This window comes from Hemiscyllium ocellatum, chromosome 15 (assembly GCF_020745735.1).
Source record: "Hemiscyllium ocellatum isolate sHemOce1 chromosome 15, sHemOce1.pat.X.cur, whole genome shotgun sequence".
NCBI lineage: Eukaryota > Metazoa > Chordata > Chondrichthyes > Orectolobiformes > Hemiscylliidae > Hemiscyllium > Hemiscyllium ocellatum.
This window is the reverse complement of record NC_083415.1, coordinates 53550891-53569394: the sequence shown is the minus strand read 5'-3', so window position 1 is coordinate 53569394 and position 18504 is coordinate 53550891.

The window sequence follows — 18504 nt, the reverse complement described above, 5'->3', positions numbered from 1 at the left end:
AATACAATACAGCTGTTTACAATAGAATTATTTGAAAGATTGTCCTTGTGTCCATTTAGTTTTGGGAAAGTTTGAAAAATTCAGTGACAGGTGCGAATGAGTCACCCAGTTCAAATGCGCACAGTCATCCCTTGTTCGTAAAGTTTTTAATTTCTGATTTACTGAGGTGTTGTGATCAATAACATTTGAACAATAAATTTGAACTTCCAGTTAACAGCTGAAAGAGTGACATCTTCTTCCCGACCTCTCCGCCCCCACTCCCTCTCCGGCCTATCACCCTCACCTTAACCTCCTTCCACCTATCGCATTCCCAACGCCCCTCCCCCAAGTCCCTCCTCCTTACCTTTTATCTTAGCCCTCTTGGCACGCCCTCCTCATTCCTGAAGAAGGGCTCATGCCCGAAACGTCGATTCTCCTGCTCCTTTGATGCTGCCTGACCTGCTGCGCTTTTCCATAACACATTTTTCAGCCCTGATTTCCAGCATCTGCAGTCGTCACTTTCTCCTGAAAGAGTGACATGCCAACATTTCACAATTAAAGACTTTTTCTAACTGTGCTATCCTTTACCTTTTACTGTTACAAAAGATTGAAAGCTATATTTACTAAGCACTATGCTTGGAGACAACTTATATTTTAAACCACAGAATACCCAGCCCCACCTTTTTATTTTGACACACTGAAAAACACACTTCAAAGCGATACACTACAATCTTTTAAGTAGACATTAAATTCTGTTCCATTCAGTTCACGTTCTTATGGGTTTGCTTCTGTTCTTTTCCTTTCTCAGCTTGGGAAATTTCTAACTGCAGTTTTGCCCGAGATCTTCCTGCTTTGTTTTAACTCATCATGAGTCTCCATCTGAGGTTCTACCTGCATCATGGTACCTGTGTAGCAAAACAAAACTCTTTTGCCTTTTGCTGTCCTCCCTGTAAGAGTCGAGAGTGTGGTGCTGGAAAAGCACAGCAGGTCAGCCAGCATCTGAGGAGCAGGAGAATCAATGTTTTGGGCATTAGCCCTTCATCAGGAATGAGGCTCCCTATAAGAGCCTGGCAATTTAATCAGAAACCAAACAAAAACACAGATGCTGGAATCCAAAGTAGACAAACAGGACACTGGAAGAACACAGCAAGCCAGGCAGCATCAGGAGGTAGAGAAGCCAACATTTTGGGTACAACGTTTCTTCAGGTCTAGATATCTAGCCCTGAAGAAGGGTTATACCCAAAACGTTGGCTTCTCCATTTCCTGATGCTGCCTGGCTTGCTGTATTCTTCCAGCCTCCTGTTTGTTGACTTTGGCAGTTTAACCAAGCCATCTGTGATAGTATTGATTTAGCAAAATCTACAATTTGTTATGTATAGGTTCCTCTGTACTGTTCCTATCTCAAAGCATAAATCTAAGATAACATGAATGAATTGGACGTTATATACAGGCAAGGATGCTAGCTATCTATCATGAATATGCCAACTCTCCTTTATCTTGGAAGTAAATAGTTTAAAGCAAAACCTAATACTCTCAACAGTTTAGAGATTTATGAATCCCACTGTTAGCACAAAGGCAGCTGCCATGTTGCTTTTATTTGAGTTACTTCTAAAGAAGAGTTATATCAGACTCGAAACATTAACTCTGTTTCTCTCTCTACAGATACTGCCAGATCTGTTGGGTTTGTTCAGCACTTTCTGTTTTGATTTCAGACTCCGTATGTCCACAGTGTTTTGCCTTTATTAAGATGCTACTGCTTCCTGCTGTCATTCTGTCCAAGTCGAAGCACCTATTCCTAATGAAAGAATTTGGGTGGTCTTTAACCTCGAACTTTCAAACCACCCAGGCTTTCTTTCAGATACACTTCAGAACAGTTCACATGATTCCCTTCACTCTACGTGAAAGACATAGCTCCAAAACATAACAATCTCATAAAGATCAAAACAGTAACAAAAGACTTAATGCAAAAAAGTGGTAACATGCAGAATGAATGTCATTTGGCACTCATGTGTGCATGTAGTAGGTATGTGCATGGTATCTAAAGCCAAAGGCCATTGCAAGCATTTTCGACTAAAATTTGTAAGTGCCAGGGAAAGTCATTAATCATGAATTTACTGTTGAATGAGAGAATGCCTTGACTGCTTGAGAACAGAAGTGTTGCTCGTTGTGACAGGAGACTTTAAAAAAAAGTCCAGCTGTGTTTACTGAAATCCTTTTTTTTGTCTTTTAATGATATATTGTAGGTTTAGCAAGAATACAGTTTTTTTCCCCTCATTATACGTTATTAATGAGTAAGCGTTTTATAGTTACTCAACAGTTCTGTGATATATATTCTCAGCACATGACGCAAATGACTTGGCTTGCATTAATAAATCTGCAGTTATCACTGAAAGACTAGTGCCAAGAGATCTCATGTGATAGCAAATTAACCAACACCTACATTAAGAACCCTTGATATCTTTGAATTAGTGTATTTTTGTGATGTTGAAGCAGCCAGTGGATTATATATGGAATCCATTATATCCTTTTTTCGAACTGTCCTCAAAATATCTTCTACAAAAAGGTGTTCTGGGGCCTGAATCCCTTGTGACCATCTCTACACAAACTGCATTCAATAACAGCAAACCTTGCATTGACCTGATATCTTTAACATAGAGTCACAGAGTAATAGAATCAGAGGAACAGACCCTTCAGTCCAAACAGTATATGCCGAACTAAACTGGTCCCACCTGCCTGTGCTTGGTCCAAACTTTTCTTATTCAAGTATTTATCCAAAAGTCTTTTAAAAGTTGGAATTGTACCCTCATCCACCACTTCCTCTTAAGTTCATTCACTCTTGTGTAAAGAAATTGCCCCTCATGTCTTTTTAAAATATTTCTCCACTCACCTTAAAAATATGTCCCCTAGTCATGAAATCCCCCACTCTAGGGAAAAGACACCTGTCATTCATTGTATCTATAACCCTCATGCGCCAGTGAAAAAGCTTATCCAGCCTCTTCTGAAAACTCAAACCCTCCATTCCTGGCAACATATTGGTAGATTTCTTCTGAACCCTCTCCACCTTAATAATATCCTTCATAAAGCAGGGAGACCAGAACTGGACAGAGTACTCCAGAAGAAGCCTCACCAATGTCCTGCACAACCTCAACATGATGTCCCAACTCCAATACTCAAAGGTAAAAGTGAGGACTGCAGATGCTGGAGTTAGAGTCGAGAGTGCGGTGCTGGACAAGCACAGCAAATCGGGCAACATCCGAGGAGCAGGAGAATTGGCGTTTCGTGCAAAAGCCCTTCATCAGAAATCCTCGGATGCTGCCTGACCTGACCGCACTCTCGATTTCTATACTCAAAGGTCTGAGCAATGGAAGCAACTGTGCTGAATGCCTTCTTAACCACCCTGCCTAAATGTGATGCAAACTTCAAAGAATTATGTACCTGAACTACTAGATCTCTCTGTTTTACAACGCTACCCAAGGCCCTATGTTTAGTTGTATAAGTCCTGCCTGTTTTACCAAAATGCAATACCGCCCATTTATCCAAATTAAAGGCTATCTGATCCCTGTGGAATGTTGCTGGTAACAGGCCTCCAGTTTGAAAAACAACCTTCCACCATCACTCTCTAACTCCTGCCCTTCAACCAATTTTATATCTGTTTGGCAAGTTCACCCTGAATCCATAGCAAAAGAAGACATAGCAAAATAAAGATAAAGTGTGAACTTCACAGAGGGTTGAAGAAAATTGGATGTTGTAAAATAAAGCTTGAAATAAGTGATCAAATGTTGTTCAGAATCAGATCTTTGGGAGTGTTTTAAAGGAGGAGTGCAGGTTGGTGGGGAGGGGGGAACAACCTGGGGTTAGGGGTGAATGGTAGGTAGTGGAGGGATCCGTTGGTGGCTGGACTGGGTCACCATGATGAGAGGTGGAGTCTGCAAAAAGCTGGACTCTGAGAAACAGTTGGTATATCAATGTTGGCAGTGGGTGTACATTATTAAAAATAAAGGGGTCCCATTTCGGTAAGAGATAAGGGGAGTTTTCTTTTCTTACAGAGTGTCCTGATTCAAAAGGTGGTGGAAATAGAGTGCTTTAATACCTTTGAGACACAAGCAGGAAAATAAATCATGGGTCCTGGTGTTGCTTCTGGCCTGGAACCATGACAGAGCACCCATGACCCCCAAACCAAGACTCTTGGACCTAGTTTGTGGGTACTGATGTACATCCCTCTCTCAGGCCCTAGGTGGAGGTAGCTTGGTCCTCGATAAGCAAAGGGGATGTAAGGTTATCAATGGGTAGCCTGGAATGTGGAATAATCAGATCAACCATGATCCTATTGATTGGCAGGACTGGCTCGAAGGGCCAAATAGCCTAGTTCTGCTCCTATCGCATACCTTCATATATTCATATGTAGGGCAAAATGCTAGAGTAAAACAGGGGGAACTTTGACAAACCAGTATAATGTGAGTAGATAGGCGAGTGGGTTTCATCTAGTTTAGGACCATAAAGCTTTGAATAAACTGAAAAGAGTTAAAAGACACAGATACTAATGTCAGGGGAATGCTTGCTTCAAGTACTTTGAAACCAGAAGCTCTACTGCCCATCCAGCTTTGTTGTCTGATCTTAAAATACAGTTTTGTAAAAAGATGCTCCATATATGGCACTCGTTTATATCAGAATTGGAATAGCATTACCTTTTCATGTTACAGAAAGACTCAAGATTGTTTCTTGCTGACATTCAAACTGAGTTCTAGAACTTGCATGGCAGTTTCCCAGATCACAGAGACCTTTATAAACTTGTTTTCACGGTGATTACAGTTAAAGGACAAAGATAAAGCAATTCTGGGAAATTCTTAGAAATGTTTATTTACATACCAGGAGAACTTGCGTGTTTGTCAAACGGAAGCTTCAGAATTCTCTTCCCCTGAATCCAAACAAATCTCAATCGTCTCAGTGATGTTGCAAAACTACTTGATTGCAATGTGTGAAACTGAACTGACGGGTCAGGTCTCTTGTTGAGAACTTTTTTTGCCAGTTAAATGACGATAAATTTGAAGTAGAGAGAAAGAGAGATGGAGGTGAACTCAAAGAGCTGTGGGTTGGTGCAGTCAAGTTAATGATCGGTGATCTGTCCCATCCCTTCATCACTCCCTCCTTTCCTCATGGTCTTGCAATGTTAGCACAGAATTGATGAATGGTGGATGTCAGGAGCACAGAGGTACAAGGAACAGCTTCCTAGAGCTGGTTTCTGCTGCAAATAATGAAGGCCAGCATCTCCAGCTCTGACCGTAAAGGAGACAACTGTGGGACAACTACCATCTTAAAATAAAATTGCTATGGAGAGAGTGATTGATTTGACAGATACTTAGTTGAGGTACTTCAGTGTTCAAAAACGTAACCAAAACTCTTTCTCATTTCAGTGTAAATGGACCTCTTGTGTTTTGTGTGTTATGATGCCAACCACTGTCAGCATACGGTTGGGGTAATTTGCTGCCTTTATCTCCTTTCCTTGACTAGTTAAGGGCCTACTTAGTTCCCAATGGTAGAGCAAAGCCATTAGTGAGTCTTAATGGGAAGAGGTACTCATCTTGAACGGAATGGAGTTTTTTTGCATGATAGTAATCAGGCACAAGTAACATTAATAAGTTCGACATTGCCACAAAGGCTATGAAGAGACCCATACGTGTCCACTTTGAGATCTTAAGATGTTCTACCATTCCTCACCTGAGTGATTGGGACATAATTAGATTACATAGGACTTAATTAAGTTGCCAATATTAACCCTTTCAGAATCATTACTTTATGCAACATTGGGCGTAGCACTTTTATCAGCAGTTTCATTCCTCATCTGTCCATTGTACACAAGGTTGAATTTGATCCTGTATACAATTGCAAATAGTGTTGATATTAAGTAGTTTACCTGTGTCATGTTTTGTTCATTTCTCTCATTTTTAAAACTTGTTTCATTCTTTACTAAAGTTTAGCGACTATATATTTAATATTTGCTGACCGTTTAGTGTGGATGTCAAAGAAAGTGCCAGGTGTCCTCAGTTTCCTTCCTTAACTATAATAACATTATTGTGATCCTCAGGATAAGCCCCTCAGTAAATTATATGGAGGTTATATAAGCAAGGAATATATCTGTCATTTAAATGGAAGATGCTAGAATAGAGATATCTGACAGTGAGTTATTGAGATCAAGACAAAACTCAAGACTTCTGCAAGAAATATGTACTCAATGGAGTTTGAAAGATGAGGGGGAATCTGATTGCAACTTACAGAATACTGAGAGACCGGGATAGAGTGAGCATGGAGAAGATGTTTCCATCAGTAAAGGAGACTTGGAACAGAGAGCACACCCTCAGAGTGAAGGGATAACCTTTTAGAACTGAGATGAGGAGGAATTTTTTCAGCCAGAGAATGGTGAATCATTGCCATAGAAGGCCATGGATGCCAAATTATTGAGTGTCTTTAGAACAGGGATAGATAGGTTATTGATGAGTAAAGGGATCAGGGTTATGGGTAGTAGGCAGAAAATGGGTTGAGAAACATATCAGCTATGTTTGAATGACTGGTTAGATATGATGGGCTTAATGGCCTAATTCTGCTGTTATATTTTATGGTCTAATGGTCTAATAATGGAATCAGGATATCTTATTGTTAGTTACAGAGAATACTGGACTTTGCATGTCCCTTTGAACTGTACAGAGAAAATAGAAATTAGAGTATCTCAGACAATTATGCAGCAAGTATATTGGAGTATGTTTCTGATTTATAAAGACCACTTTCCCCACCCAGTTCCATTTTTAAAAAATGGAATTGATTTATCAGATTATACACTGGATCAGAATTAAAATATCACTAAGTGAGTTTCACACAGACTTGCCAAGTGTGTCTAAATCTTAGTGAATTACAGAAGACATGGGAATGAGATACCTCAGTTAATATGCAGAAGATATTGGATACCTTTAAATGACATGTAGGAAATCTCTATAACAAGGAAGTTTTGCAGAGCAATGATGAATCTGGAACACCCCAGTAACTTACACAGGGTGCACAGGAAAACTTGCAGTTGGCTTCATAAAGAAGACATGCATTTCTTGCTGTGTTATGTAATGGATACTGCTATGAAGTTATCAATAAGATAGTAGATGGTTAAATGGAGTTTACAAGACTGTGATCTAATTAAGGGCTTCATCATAATCATAATGGCAAAGCTCGCTTACTTTGTATTCATGATCTGATCCCAAAGATTAGATTACCATCTTGTGATTCAGTGAAAAGTATCAAGTATTATTAACTATATTTATTTTACATTGAATTTTTCCTATAATCCATACATCTTCAGCTTTGATCTGTGTACATTATTTTGAGGGCTGTTGGAAGAAAGTGCATGATAATGCGGAAAGCAAATATTCATTTGTTTGGTGAGATAGGCCCTTAAAGTTGTTTGTTCTGTAGTGAAAGAAGAATATCGATTTTATCGAGAATCCTCTGAAGGAGATGCTTAGTGGAAAGATTGGTGTTACATTTGGGTTCAATCTAAATCTGAATCGTCAATTGCAGCTTTATATAGTAAAGTATTTTTTTTCAGCCCTGAGGCGATTTTGTTGAATTGAAACATTAGTTTTGGTTCCATATGCAGAGATGCAGCCAAGCCTGCACTTCAATGTTTTTTATCCTAGATTTGCAGCATCTATATTCTTTCATATCATATTTGGCCTGGTTTACATCCAGTGCTATCGTATAAGAAATGCTGCTCACCTACTGTCTGCCCTGCGTCATGTCTCTACCCTGTTCCTATTGCAACATGAAAGCCTGATATTGCTATTTGTATTATCTAGCTGAGGCTTTATGTTAACGTAAGTAATGTTGAACATTTCATCAAATTTTATTGCAGGATGTTTTGTTGTCTCTGGATCTTTATCCAGCTCTCACTGGATGCAATTAAATGTACTTCGAATTCCTCAGCTGACATGTTATGATTTTCTAGTGATCCATGTCTACGTTAGCTGTTAGTTGTTTTAATATAGAAATTTAATGGGCTGCATCATTGTCCTCATGTTTTTTTAATCCAATTAGCCATTGTCCTTCAGAAGTTCAGCTTTACATCACTAAGTTATAGTCATCACGAAAAAGTTGAAGAAGTTTGAGTTTTCTTTTCCACTGCCAGTGAGAAGGTTCAAGGGTGACCTGATAAAGGTCTTTAAGATTATGATGGTTTATGATAAGACAGTGTTAAGTTGTTTCCACTGGTTGGTAACTTAAGATGGCACAAATTTGAGATAATCAGAAAAAGAATTTAAAAAGATTAGAAGCAGATTTGGGCAGGAAATTCAATTGGTGGTGTAAAATGGGCAGTGCAATTCAAATACATCTCCGAAGATGTAGATCAGAGGGTTTTGAGGAAACCAAATGGGTGTGTGGTATAAGCCACTCAGGCAACTTGCCAACTCGCAACTAGGAATTTAAACATTTCTACCCTGGAACTAGCATGATGCTATATATTGAGTTTCATAGAGGGCATGTTATTGTTAGGCAGATAGGAATAGAGAACTGGTCAAGCCTGGACTAGCTTCAGTACTTCTGAGGGAGCCTGAGAAAGCACAGAAATGAAATAATTAAAAAAGAATATTATTTTTGTCTTCAGCAGTTCCTTCAGATTAGGCCTGGAACAAAATGACAGACCATGGTCAGCACAAACCCCACTCATTTGATGACTTATTTTGACACCATATTCTTACAAACAATGTTAACATCCTGATTCTCATACACGTGACACTTAATATCTATTTTGGGCAGGTTCCCTTTACACTCGAGAGTCTCTGAATCATGCACGTTCACCAGTGATCAAACACAGGAGCTTGCAATCTGAGACTTGCTTCCCCACAAGCTAGCACAATAAATGAGTGTGTGAAATGTCACTTTCTTATTCAAACACTTTGCACAGATAAGAGAGAGATGAGGAATTCTTTAGCATAAATCGTCATTGAAGCAAAGTGTACCAATTAACAAGAATTCAGATGTTACTTGAAGAAGAACGTGTAAGGGCTCAAGTGGCCTTGTGCACAGAAATGTAGCTGCACGTATGTTTTGTCCACAGTGGACTGTTTTGGCATTATGACATCCATGATTTTACGAATGGTAATTGACAGTGATCAGTCATTCCCATCAAGCAGAAACAATCCGAAAAATAACCAATTTTCTTTGCCCGTAGATGATCAGATACTTTATGGTATCGGCATTGTTATTTGACTTTCCTATTGCTTGTAAATATCAAATTACACAAAAACAATGGCAGCTTGGTATCTATCTGTAACCTGTAGAGACATATTTGTGTTTCCTTACCAAGGAACTTTCTACTCCAACATGAGATGAATTGGTACATGGCATCAAGTCTTTTCCTGATGACATACAAAGTTTTTTTTCATTCACTCATGGGCCATGGGTATTGCTGGCTGGACCAGGATTTATTGCCCATCCCTAGTTGACCTTGAGAAGCTGGTGGTGAGATGCCTTCTTAAACCGCTGCAGTCCATATGCTATAGGCCCATGTGCTGTATATTGAGCCTTTAGAAGGGAATTCCAGGGTTTTGAGTTAGGGGCAGTGAAGGAATGGCAATATATTTCTAAGTCAAGTTGTGAGTGCTTTGGAGGGGATCTTGAAGGTGGTGGTACTTGTTAACCTTTAACTAGGCTATTATTCTCGGTACTGAATTCACATTGAAAAATAAAGGGACAAGAGTATAGGTTTTGGAGCCTCTTCCTTGCTCTGTTACCAATCATTTAAGATCAGAAGTTTAAAATCTAGACGTTTTTATGTTTTGATTTATTGGCTCAAAGTCAAGGGTCCCCATATACATTAGGTCTTAGACTTAGACTTAGACTTACAGTGTGGAAACAGGCCCTTCGGCCCAACAAGTCCACACCGACCCGCCAAAGCGCAACCCACCCATACCCCAACACCTTACCTAACACTACGGGCAATTTAGCATGGCCAATTCACCTGACCCGCACATCTTTGGACTGTGGGAGGAAACCGGAGCACCCGGAGGAAACCCACGCAGACACGGGGAGAACGTGCAAACTCCACACAGTCAGTCGCCTGAGTCAGGAGTCTTCTGTTGAATAAATTGCCTTTGGCCAATCCTGTGGCTTATTCTAACAAATTAGCCCTGTTGCAGGTAACAGCTGGCCGATACATATCACGTTTCATAAATATGAGAAAAAGCAAAGTGCTGCAAATGCAGGATATAGGAAGTAAAAGCAAAATTGACTGGACAAACTCAGAAGATCTTGCAGCATCTGTAGAGACAGAAACAGAAAGGTCTCTTCTTTTGGAACTGGAAAAACTGATCTGAGAAAGAATTTTTGGAGATGAATTGTTAACTCTGTTGCCCTTTCTCATAGACAAAGCCAAACCTGCTGAGTGACTCATAATTTGGAGATGCCAGTGTTGGACTGGGATGTACAAAGTTAACACCACATGACACCACATTACAGTCCAACAGGTTTCTTTGGAAGCACTAGCTTTCAAAGCACTGCTCTTTCATCAGGTGGTGTCAATGATTTTTAATGAGTTACTCATAGAATTAAAATTGTGTTAACAGTCTTCACACCTTGATGATGTCAGTTAATTGGTCAGGGTACTGAAATGTATATCCAATATTATTCCATAGCTTCGAGTGTAAGGTTTCTCACTGGCTAAAGCAGATTACTGAATTTCAGTGAAAGATGTTCAGTGAATTAAAGAATAAACCCAATGAATTCTTAGGAGCTGGGCGTCATCCACATGTTACTTATGGTAACAATTGTGGATTCCTATGAATGGAATTTCATAACTTGGGTCGCTTCATCTTTACTGAATGTTAGATTACAATCCTTCCATTGAGAATCTGATTTTGTTAACAAAGGTGCTTGCGAATGTTCAATTATATCACTTTCACCATCTACCACCCTGTGACCTAAACCAACTGTCACTTGATGCAATACATTTATTGCTTGAAGTTTTCCTGACATATGCTGGCACTTGTGTCTTCCAAATAGAATATTAAAATTTCCAAGGAATAATTTTTACTCATCCAGTGTCACTTATCCATCATTCTTTACTTTGGTTTTAATCTAGTGTTGTTTTGTGATGACTGCTCACTGACCATGAAAATAACTTTCATTTTTATAGCTGCTTTTTTCTAAACTCCAAAGTTCTTCAGAGGAGCAACAATGGATGCTGGTCAGAAAAAAAAGGAAAAGATTAGGGAAAATATATTCAGAAAAATGTATATATATTTAAAGGCGAAAGGCAGAATCATACATTTTGTTGTCAAACATCACATTGTAAGTATTTGTATGAAGGGTCTGTCGGGGGTAGTGAAGCTGCCTCAGGGCTAGTAGCCTGGATTTAAAATGAAGGAGATTGTAGGATGGGGATTGGGTCAGTGATGGGTTTGACAATAAGGATGAAGATTTTGAATTCACCATGCTTAAGGGATGCAACGAGGTGAAACAGGTCTAGGAATTTCCACAGACTATAGAGTTTTAAATGAATTTAAGTCCACATAGAATGTGCTGAGAGGATGATACATAAAACATTGAGGCACCAATAATGTGGATAGTACATACATTTAAGACCAGAAACAAAAATTGCTGGAAAAATTCAGCAGCTCTGGCAGCATCTTTGGAGAGAAAGCAGAGTTAACGTTTCAGGTCCAGTGACCCTGGTTCAGAACAAGAAGTGGGCCTGCAACACATGGCCTATAGCATGTGGATTGCATGGTTCAAGAAGGCAGCTCACCACCAGCTTCTCAAGGGAGACTAGGGATGGGCAATAAATGCTGGCCAGCCCGCAACAGCCATGTCCCATGAATGAATGAAATGTTAACTCTGCTTTCTCTCTCTGTAGACCTGTTGAGTTTTTCTAGTAATTTCTGTTTTGTCTCTGATTTCCAGCATCCACAGTTCTTTGGTGGTTTTGTATATCATTATAATTTTGATCACAATTCTAGCATCCATACATACTCTCATTTCCTTAATCTTAGTGATTAAAATTATATCCAAACATCACCCCGTTATTGAAATGTCATCTTCAACTAAGTTATCCTGTCAAATTTCTCCTTTTTAACCCACAAATACTTAGATGTGCAGGCGAACCACCTGCATCTCCTCATAATTCAGAATCAAATGTTATTTTTCCTGCCGACAGTCTATCCCTTGAAAAGGTAGTGTGAAGGTCCTTGGTAAGTTGATGTGATGTAATGGATCTATTGGTTTGGCTTCTGGCTATAGTGAGGTGCTGATGGCCATGGATGTTCTTACTTCTCAGTGTCATCTTCTTGCTTTACGCCAGAATGAGTTAAAACCGAACCTCAATTAGTTTCTCTCACTATACAGTTTTGGTTCCAAACAGAGGTATGTAGTTATTGTCAGTTAGGACCATGGATCTTGTGTGGTATTTAAAAAAACAACCTTTTTTTTAGGTTAACCAAACTAACCTCCCAAAAGGCATGGATGTAGCTTTAGTTTCAGAGCTGCAGTGATGTATAATTTGTTCAAGTCTTGCAATTGCTTGGTTGTTATCGTATTGATTAATTGGTCTTCTATTTATATCCATATTATCTGAAATCTGCTTGTGCTTCCCTCCTGGAGGCAGAATTGCTGATTTGACAATCTCCAGTTTATGCTCATTGCCTGTATCAATGTCAAATCTGCCTTGACTCTATTGCGAGTTCTTAGCTTAACATTGCAAGGCAAAATGTTTTTGCAGTTAATTTGCAGTTAGATGTGGGTGAGCTTTCATTTTACTTAAGCTCCTGGCAACAGCCTTTACACTACCATAGTGGTACTGATGGCGCCAGTGCAATATTAAATTAATCGAGGTTGAATTTCCATGAGGGATATTCCGGTCACCTGTTGCAAACAGTGTTGTAACCTGTTGGTATCATCATGCTGATTCTACCTTACTTTTAATTTGAGAATATAACCTGTATTTCAATTCTCTGGGAGCACAAGCTCCCTCAGCAGTGTTGCAAAATGATCAGGTGATTTTTTTTTGTGTGATGGCTGGGGAGCTAATATTGATATGCATAAACCCTGGACTTCAAAACAGACTTTTATATTTATCAGAGAGAGTAGATTATGCCTTTTTAAAATTGAATCATCGACACACAGTGCCTCAGACAGAGCAGCACTCCTTCTGTATTGCAATAGAATGAAGGTTTAGATGTTTTGCGCAAATCTCTGAATGGGATTTGAAAACACAACCCTCTGACTCACAGGTGATTATATCTGATACGATGAACCTTGCTCGAGGTCCTGGCACAGACTTCTTGCTGACCTAGAGGTCCACTACTGGCATGCTCCTATGGATAAAATTTATCAAGTCTGCTGAGAGGCTGCGCAGAGGTAGTTACAATTTAGGTGTTAATATGATTTGTTAATTGATATTTTGTCATCTGTGATCTTGCTGTGTGTTTAAGGATATCACTTACGTATGTCCAATCACATCACATCAGTATTGCTCACTACTTAATCCCCTAATAATTCTCCCCTCTCATTTCTCTTTAGCTAATTGAAGACAAGTTAAAAAGAAGTTCAACAAAGCAGGTAAATTACTTTTAGATTCAGACACATGTTTTAATCTGCAAAACTTGATATTTTCTTCTATATATAAATGAATGAGAGCCTTTTCTTTCAAAAGCATGGCTGCTGTGTTCAGGAAATTATAAAATAGAATTAAAAGGTTTGCTCTTTGGCCAATTAAATTGTGACTTTGGGACTAATGTCATTAAGTGGAATAATGTCAATTGAATTCATTGATTCATATAGCATTGATGCAGGCCATTGAATCCATTTGAACTATGCTAGCTCCTTGAATTAACTGTTGATCATATTTTTTCCCATGTTCCTAAAATCTTTTCCTCTTCAAGTATTTATCCAACTCTGCTTCGGAGGTAACTACTGAATCTGCTTTCTTGATTGTTTTGGACTCTTAACGACCTACTGCATATAAAATATGATGTCTTTATGATGTCTCCTCTGGTTCTTCTAGCATTCTATTAATGGAAAAACGTTGGTCCATAATTAGTCCATGAAAACCATTGTAATTTTGAACAGCTTTATTTAATCTCCCCTTAACTTCCCATTCTAAAAACTGAGAGCTGAACATGACCGCGCAGCAGAACTTGCTTTTGTATAAGGTTCAATTGGCTTTCGAAAGTATTCATAGCTACACCAAGTGTGTGCAGGAAAAGTTATTTTCCATCCTGTTTTACTTTAAACAGTGTTCAGCACAGAATGTTTTAAATGCAAATTTCCAGCTGCCTTTCAATGGAATGAAATGTATATCATTCCTTCACTCTAGCTAATGGTGGATTACAGAAGAAAGAGCATATTATATTTATTACAACTTGGAACATGTATCAGTACAGGGTAGGGCGAATGTTATGTTTCTGATAACCCTAAAACAGTTTGTACTGATGTAGAATAAAAAGGAATCACAATCCTGAAAAATCTGACATTAATGATAAGTAGTGTTTTACATACCTGCTAATTATGGGATTTGCACTGGTACAGAAGAAGGAATGTCTCTTTCCACCTAACATTCAGTGTAATAGAAGGTATGTATTTACCCTTTACTCCTTATACACCAGGATTGGTGATATGTGCAGAATAAGAAATATTTACTTCTGTTAATTTTAAATTCTCCTTATTTATCTCAGTAAAGTGAACCCTAATACAACTTTACACTTGCACAAGGAGATTCAAGTAGAATAAATGCTGATAGAATCAAAAGCACATCATACTGGTGATCATGATTTGGAGGTGCTGAGGTATGGTCTGGGGTGTACACAACACCAGGTTAAAGTCCAACGGGGTTATTTGGAAGCACTAGCTTTCGGAGTGCTGCTCCTTCATCAGGTAATTGTGGAGTATAAGATCATAGGTCACAGAATTTATAGCAAAAGTTCACAGTGTGATGTAACTGAAATTATATATTGAAAAAAACCTGGATTATTTGTTAAATCTCACACCTTTCAGAATGACCATGTTGGTTTCAGTTCTTTCATATGTAAATCCCAGAACTTTCTTAAAGTTATATTGTCAAGTGAACGTTGTATCATTGATAGTCACAGGTGAGGTGCCGGAAGACTGGAGGTTGGCAAACGTGGTGCCACTGTTTAAGAAGGGCGGTAAAAACAAGCCAGGGAATTACAGATGGTGACCCTGACCTCGGTGGTGGGCAAGTTGTTGGAGGGAATCCTGAGGGACAGGATGTACATATATTTGGAAAGGCAAGGACTGATTCGGGATAGTCAACATGGCTTTGTGCATGGGAATTCGTGTCTCACAAACTTGATTGAGTTTTTTGAGGAAGTAACAAAGAGGATTGATGAGGGCAAAGCAGTAAATGTGATCTCTCTGGACTTCAGTAAGGCGTTCAACAAGGTTCCCCTTGGGAGACTGATTAGCAAGATTAGATCTCATGGAATAAAGGAAGAGCTAGCCATTTGGATACAGAACTGGCTCAAAGGTAGAAGACAGAGGGTGGTGGTGGAGGGTTGTTTTTCAGACTGGAGGCCTGTGACCAGTGGAGTGCCACATGGATCGGTGCTGGGCCCTCTACTTTTTGTCATTTACGTAAATGATTTGGATGCGAGCATAACAGGTATAGTTAGTAAGTTTGTGGATGACACCAAAATTGGAGGTGTAGTGGACAGCAAAGAGGGTTACCTTAGATTACAACAGGATCTGGACCAGATGGGCCAATGGGCTGAGAAGTAGCAGATGGAGTTTAATTCAGATAACTGCGAGGTGCTGCATTTTTGGAAAGCAAATCATAGCAGGACTTATACACTTAAGAATAAGGTCCTAGGGAGTGTTGCTGAACAAAGAGACCTTAGAGTGCAGGTTCATAGTTCCTTGAAAGTGGAATTGCAGGTAGATAGGATAGTGAAGAAGGCGTTTGGTATGCTTTCCTTTATTGGTCAGAGTATTGAGTCCAGGAGTTGGGAGGTCATGTTGCAGCTGTACAGGACATTGGTTAGGCCACTGTTGGAATATTGCATGCAATTCTGTTCTCCTTCTTATTGGAAAGATGTGAAACTTGAAAGAGTTCAGAAAAGATTTACAAGGATGTTGTCAGGGTTGGAGGATCTGAACTACAGGGAGAGGCTGAACAGGCTAGGGCTGTTTTCCCTGGAGCGTCAGAGGCTGAGTGGTGACCTTATAGAGGTTTACAAAATTATGAGGGGCATGGATAGGATAAATCGACAAAGTCTTTTCCCTGGGATCGGGGAATCCAGAACTAGAGGGCATAGGTTTAGAGTGAGAGGGGAAAGATATAAAAGAGACCTAAGGGGTAACTTTTTCACACAGAGGGTGGTACGTGTATGGAACGAGCTGCCAGAGGATGTGGTGGAGGCTAGTATTGCAACATTTAAAAGGCATTTGGATGGATATTTGAATAAGAAGGGTTTGGAGGGATATGGGCTGGGTGCTGGCAGGTGGGACTAGATTGGGTTCGGATGTCTGGTCAGCATGGAAGGGTTGGACCGAAGGGTCTGTTTCCATGCTGTACATCTCTATGACTCTATGACTCCAATAGGTGCCATGTTGGTCCAGATAATGCATTGAAGGTGTGAGGTGCCCTGTTTAAGGCTATTGTGCCCAATGTTCAGACTGATTCTAATCTATGGAACGGATTTACAGAAACTTACATGGATTTGTGCAGGTTTTGAGCAAAATAAAATGGAATTCTGCCAGTACTAATTGACCCCATGTGCTTATATTTGTGTGTGCGTGTGTGCGCACGCATGAGGGTGTGTGTGTGTGTTCCTGTGCAGGGGGGGTAGGAGTGTCTGGGAATGTGTGTGTGTGCATGTGTGTGTGTGTGTGTGTCTGTGAGTGTAAAGGGATATAGGTCTGTGAGAGGGTGCATGTATGCGTGTGAGTATGGGAGGGTATGTGTGAGCATATGAGCGCGAGCTTGTGTGTTAGAGAGAATCTGTGTGAGTGTATGGGTCTGTAGGAATGTGTGTGTGTGTGTGTGTGTGTGGTGCAGTAGGGTCACCTGTAGTGTGACATGAATCCAAAGTCCCGGTTGAGGCCATCCCCATGGGTACCAAACTTGGCTATCAGCCTCTGCTCAGTCACTTTGCATTGTTGCCGGGCGAAAGTCTGCACTTGAAAGTCCAAAGTCGAATGTCCCAAACGGCTGAAGTGTTCTCCGACTGGGAGGGAATATTCCTGTCTGTTGATTGTTGCGTGGTGTCCACTCATCCATTACCGTGGCCTTTACTTTGTCTCGCCAATGTATCATGCCTTTGGGCATCCTTGCCTGCAGCATATGAGATACACAATGCTGGCCGAGTCACATGATTACCTGCCATGTACACACCTCCCACCAGCGTTGTCTGATTATATTCCCTATAGTATGGAAATGGGCCCTTCAGCCCAACCAGCCCACCTGACCCTCTGAAGAATAACCCACCCAATATTTACCCTATATTTACCCCGGACGAATGCACCTGACACTATGGGCAATTTAGCATGGCCAATTCACTTAACCTACACATCTTTGGATTGTGGGAGGACACCAGAGCACCCAAGAAACCCACGCAGACACAGGGAGAATGTGCAAACTCCACACAGACAGTCGCCTGAGGCAGGGATTGAACCTCGATCCCTGGTGCTGTGAGGCGGCAGCACGAACCACTCAGCCACCGTGCCGTCCCGTGTCTATCTTGTATGCTGCAGGCAAGGATGCCCTGAGGCATGATACACTGATGAGACCAAGAGATGCCACAGTAACGGATGGACACCACACAACAATCAACAGACACGAGTGTTCCCTCCCAGTCAGAGAACACTCAGCGGTTCAGGACATTCAACCTCAGACCTTCGGGTGACCATCCTCCAAGGTGGACTTCAGGACAGGCGACAATGCCAAGTGGCTGAGTAGAGACTGAGAGCCAAATTTGGTGCCCTTGCGGATGGCCTCAAATGGGACCTTGGGTACATGTCACACTACAGGTGACTACACACACACAAACACACACACTCATATGCTCACACATACACACCCACATTCACACGTACATATGCACCCTCTGACAGAGTTATAACCCCTTTGCACTTTCACACGCACACACATATAAGATCGTGGGGTGAATTTGTACTTGCAAAATTACATTTTATTTTGCTCAAAAACTACATGAATCCATGTAAGATTCTGTAAATCCCTTTTCTAGATTAGAATCAGTCTGAACATTGGGGCACAGACAGCCTCACACAGGGCACCTCACACCTTCAGTGCATTATCTGGACCAACCCATTGTTAAAGGTCACTTGTGAATATAACTTTAAGAAAGTTCTAGGATTTACATATGTAAGAACTGAAAACAACATGCCCATTCTAAAAGATAAGAGACTTAACAAACAATCCAGGTCTTTTTGAATATATAATTTCAGTTACATCACACTATAAATTTTTGCTGTAAATTCTGTGTCTTACAACCTTATACTTCACAACCATCTGGT